The sequence below is a fragment of the Gymnodraco acuticeps genome, unplaced genomic scaffold (assembly GCF_902827175.1).
Source record: "Gymnodraco acuticeps unplaced genomic scaffold, fGymAcu1.1, whole genome shotgun sequence".
NCBI lineage: Eukaryota > Metazoa > Chordata > Actinopteri > Perciformes > Bathydraconidae > Gymnodraco > Gymnodraco acuticeps.
This window is the reverse complement of record NW_022990311.1, coordinates 551,002-556,756: the sequence shown is the minus strand read 5'-3', so window position 1 is coordinate 556,756 and position 5,755 is coordinate 551,002.

The window sequence follows — 5,755 nt, the reverse complement described above, 5'->3', positions numbered from 1 at the left end:
TAGACGACGTAATTAGAATTCATCCACAAGAAACCATGGTTATAATGAAAATCCATACCATATTGAGTTCACTTGACTTAGTTGACAAGCCTGCTGACTTTGCAATTCCTGCAGACATGGTGCAATGTTTAAAAACAATATTATTACAGAAACAAGCAAACACAAAGTCTCCGACAGCACCCAAGGAACACATAGGAAACAGATTAACTCCAGAGAGGTGATGAGTCCAATTGATTGTCTGCAGGGACACAAGTTGTCTTCCTAAATATCTCCAGGTAGCCATGGGCCGCTTTGCTCATTGGTTCCTTTGATTTATGCTGCCAAATAATCCTTTGTTATGTCCTGGCATTAACTTTAAGATAATAAGCAGACACCTGTCCCCTGACCTCCAAGCCTTCTTATTAGAGGACCCTCACATCTAACACTTGGCAGGTGTGTGTGTGTGTGTGTGTGTGTGTGTGTGTGTGTGTGTGTGTGGTGTGTGTGTGGTGTGTGTGTGTGTGTGTGTGTGTGTGTGTGTGTGTGTGTGTGTGTGTGTGTGTGGTTGTGTGTGTGTGTGTGTGTGTGTGTGTGTGTGTGTGTGTGTGTGTGTGTGTGTGGTGTGTGTGTGTGTGTGTGTGTGTGTGTGTGTGTGTGTGTGACCCACTCCCACGGGTTACCAGCTGCTGATGAGTGCTCTCGGTCCCGACGATGAAGATATTTCAGCCTCGTCTCGGCCCGTGCCTCGCTCTGCTTTGTTAAATGAGTCTCTCCCCCAAAGTTTTATTAATTAGTGTAATTAAGTCTTTTTGCGACTTACTATGAAGTTGGGTCTGACATGTTTCATCTCATTTTTCAGCCACCACTCAGTGCTTATGTCACACAACATTAATAATGCTAATTAAGCACTTTGACAGTTAATTTAAGATAATTAATACAAATACTAATATTAGATGGCACACAATTGGAGCCAGGCAGAGTGAAACCAAATATCTTTTTTTACACTTAGCCCTTTCAGGGAAGCAGAGCTCAAAAATACCTTCACAGATCTGTATTTCACAACCGGGCTGTCAGAGTTCAAAATGACTTCTAAAATCACTGCAATCTCTCTTCAGGAAGAACCAGCAGTCAGTGCTCGTCTCCGAGCCGCTCGGCCCGGCTTTGAGGATTTAAGTCCATTAAAATCTCGGCCATTAGGTCTGTTTATAACCCTGCACTTACTAATTTCCTTAATGAGCATATTGCTATGTAGAAATAGAAAAGCTTTTTAAAAAATGATGGTCAAGTCATATTGCAGAGCTATTACAGGAGATCCAGATGGCCCATTTGCAGAGCAGGAAGACGCCTTGGCTGAAGATGGAGCGGGAATAAGTCACTGTCGCCGCCTTAACTACCAAACACATTACCTCTGAAGTATATGCCATTTAGAATGCTTGGCTCATTTTTTACATCTTCAAGGCCTCTTAGCTTGATCCCCGCTGCTGAAAAAGTCTGAAAGATTAAAATCGTGAGTTGGGAGAATAGTGGCTCTCCTGCAGTCGCTACAGCTCAGCTTATCTCAGGAGTGGTGCTTGCTAGGAGCCCCGGAGGTATTAGAAGCACTGAGCTCCTTATTACAGCCAGGGCAGCTTCAAAGCTGTAATAGATGGTGATTGCTGTGTAAATAAAGACTACAAGAGGGGAGACAAAACAAATTAGTGCTGCTTGTTTTGCAGGGAAAGGAAGTGTTTAGCTACAGGATTCCAGGGGCTCAATTAAGAGCATAACTCTGCATATAGCACATCATAACTGGAGGAACATGCAGACAGGGGACCAAAGTGATCGGCACTTGTAAAACCTCTGCCTCGCTGCACACTACTTCCCCTGATGGGTATTGAACCACGGATTGGAAATTGTCTTATTTATCTCCTTCTGACCTCCTCCCCAGACACTTGCCTTAACCTTCGCACACTGTCTTAATTAAATGAGCAGGAAAGTGTGTGTGTGTGTGTCTTACTGCATGCATGGCTTTAGCTAGCTGGAGTTTATTATGAGTCTCAGGCGCTGTCCCGCTGCGGTTAGTGTTTCTTTAATGAGGCTGGAGAGCGGCGGGCCAAAGCTCGTTAGCCGGGCTCTGGGGTTAATGTGTGATAGAGTGTCTGCAGAGCTCACTGGTAAACAACAGAAACCTGACCAGTAGGGTCATGCGTGCCCTTGTAATTTGTTTCCTGATGTGACACAGACACTGCTCAGGTGTAAGGAGCTCACACTGCAGCTGTGGATTTCCTCCTGGAAAAAACACAAATAAACAGGCAAGAGTCAAAATGACGAATAGCTCACATTAAACTTGGTTTGTTAAAGAGCACAAAAGCATCACAAAATGCTGACTCTGCATTCACAACGCATGGATCATGATCAAGAAGTCCATTCAGAGCTGAAGCGTGGACTCAACAAGCTTATCAGCCGGGAAGAAAAGTGTACTGCTCACAGCTGTTGTGCTTTTTGCTTATTTGCATGTTGTCACACCCTGATTTAACATGTAATCAACATCAGCATGTTTAGACAGGAGTTGATAATACAATTACATCTTGGTTACACTGTAAAATGTTCCCTTCTGACTGTAAAAGGAAATAATAAAAGTGTTTTCTGTGGGGCGTGGTGACAACATACAGGTGCATCTCAATAAATTACAATATCGTGGAAAAGTGATTTAATTTCAGTAATTCAATTTGAAAGGTGAAACTCATACATTATATAGATGTATTCCTTCTTCTGACAAGCTTTATGGATATGCTCACCTGCCCACACTGACAAAAGTACCAACACCTGGTTAAATGACCATGGAGATACTGTGCTTGATTGGCCAGAAAACTCCCCTGACCTGAACCCTGTAGAGAATCTATGGGGTATTGTCAAGAAGAAGACGAGAGACACCAGTCCCAACATTGCAGACGAGTTGAAGGCCGCTATCAAAGCAACCTGGGCCTCCATAACACCTCAGCAGTGCCACAGGCTGGCCATAATTCATGCTAAAGGAGGCCCAAGTACTGAGAGCAGAAACATTAACATACTTTTCAGAAGGCCAACATTTCTGTATTTAAAATCAGTTCTTGCATTGGTCTTATGTCATATTCTACTTTTGGGAGAAACTGAATTTGGGTTTTCATTAGCTGTAAGCCGTAATCATAGAGATTGAAACTAATAAACGATATAAATAATTAACTTTGTGTGTAATGAATCTACATAATGTATGAGTTTCACTTTTTAAATTGAATTTCTGAAATAAACCAACTTTTCCGTGATATTAAAATGTATTGAGATGCACCTGTATGTTGATGTATATTGTTTTACTCAACCTCAACACTTGCAATCTGTTACTAACTTTGGACTTTGGAGCATTACACATGGACTCATATATTCATTGATGTACAGTATGTGTATATGTTTTTTTAGTCTATACGTTTGAATAGACTTTTTGTTGACATCATTTATATATGTACATGTGTATATTTGTTCATTGATGTTCACACATTCACTCTCTGCAGAGTAGATATCTTGGGCCAGTGTTTTACTCCACCCATATATCACTGTTATTACACTTATTTTATACATTCATCGACCCCTAATACACGCTATTACAACCATTTTAGACATGGACACCGAATGTCAAATGACTGTATCCACCAGGATATAGAAACCATCTAAGGGTTACAATTGTGAAATGATAACCTCACTTTTAATGTGTTTATTTTGTAAGAGAGGGTATGTAAAGCTTTTCAATTATTGAAAAACTAAGACAAACACCAAAACATTTAACTAATATAACATTTTTCAATTTTTCAATAATAATTTGGAACCTAATTTTCAGTCATTTGAATAAACAAAAAAATAAGTAGTGCCTCAGTATTTCTACACAAAATCTTTCCTGCCTTGATCTGATGGGCGTCACACGATGAGCTCCTTCCTCCCTGTGATCACTTCACTTGGGGGGGTTTCTCTCATATGAATCTACGAGTTGAACTGTTTTAATGTAGCTCTCTGCAGCCTTTCACATCACACTTGACTTTTAAGACTGCTGTGACTTTGCTGTGTACTTCTTCTCTTTGACTTTGCCTCTTGGTGTGTAAGTTTGGGGGGGGGGGGCCGCACTGCTGAGCATTCGTGCAGGAAACTAAGTGTTACATTCTCCACCCTCTCTCTCTCTCTCTGTGTGTGTGTCCCTCAGCCCCCTCCCTCTCTAACCTCCTCATAGTGTGTGTGTGTGTGTGTGTGTGTGTGTGTGTGTGCGTGCGTGCATGTGTGTGTCCTTGGCTGAAGGTCTGTGTTGGGGCTTGTTTTACTCAGACTTCAGGGAATCCTTCCACGGCTCTGCCTCTGGCTCTTTTAAGTGGCCCTGGGCTGCTGATGAGAATATGTCCCCCCCCACCCTCTCTGCCTGTCGTATGGCTTGCGTTTTAGGGCCTGACTGACCCCCCCCAGTCTCATCAGCCCTCCTCTCCTCTGCAGCGTCTAAACTCTACAGCTCCAGGTCCAGGTTCAGCTCCCCCCGATCCGGCCCCCAGGTCTTGGGTGGCTGCACAGGTTCATAACAGCCTAATACGAGCCGAGCCGAGCCCCATAAGCATCTTAAACATCCATTAATGCGATTCATCATCATAATGGAATCGCTTGTCAGCTAGATGGCAATGATTATAAATATAAAGTCACAGGCAGCTTTTAAGCAGTTTGTCTAATTTTCCTTGTATCAATTAGTCTGGCATTACAGTGTGTTTTTGCTGACGTGAATTTAATTAATATTGCAATACACAGAATCGATAGGAGTGTTGCTGTAGAGGCAGAGCTGTGAGGAGGCAGTGAGTAAGTTGATGAGAACTCTCTGGAACAAGGACATCACAGCACAGACCGGCTGAGATGTGTCTGTACCCACACCTTGTACTGGTTACACTTACATACACACACACACACACACACACACACACACACACACACACACACACACACACACACACACACACAACCTTCAAAGTGTGGTTGGTGTGAAAATGTGAAGCTTCATATTATCACTTTTTACCTAGTTTACGGTTTATCATAACCATAGGGGTTATTGTGGTAAATATGTATTTTATTGTATAAGTCTTAACGTTTTAAATAACATGTATAAAACATAAGTATATGAAGGTTGTTAATAGTCAAAATGTTCTCATGTCATACACAAGTTGCTGGGAAATAGATATTGAATCATTTCATTTCAAACCTTTATTTAACCAGATTGGTCCCATTGAGATCATAGATCTCTTTTTCAAGGGAGACCTGCAGAATTATTTAAAACATTTATTTATCACTGTTTGGCTGGGATTAGGCTGGATTATAAACCTGTTGTTCTTCCTGTGTGATTAAAATCACATTACAGATCAGCTAACATGACAGGAGCATTCTCTAGGCTATTTCCTTGAGAGGATCTTTGTGTTCAAATATTTCCATTCAAGTATCTCTCTGGTTGGAAAGTCCAACCATAATTGTCTGATGAAAACCATCTAACTTGAGTGAAAATAGGAGAACCTGTGTTAGTGTGGCTGGATGAGGATGCATGCTCTGGCACTATTAGAAGTGTTAATGAGACTACTGGGGTTCAATTATGTCTAAAGCATAACATCCTGAAAAATGTTTTAAAACATTTCATCTTTCCAACCTTGTAAAATGTAATGTAATTCATCTTAACCTCTTCTAACACCATTCTGTTCCTCAGCTCATCTCATTGCATAGTTATCCATAAGGTAACTAAAAAGTGTCTTCCATC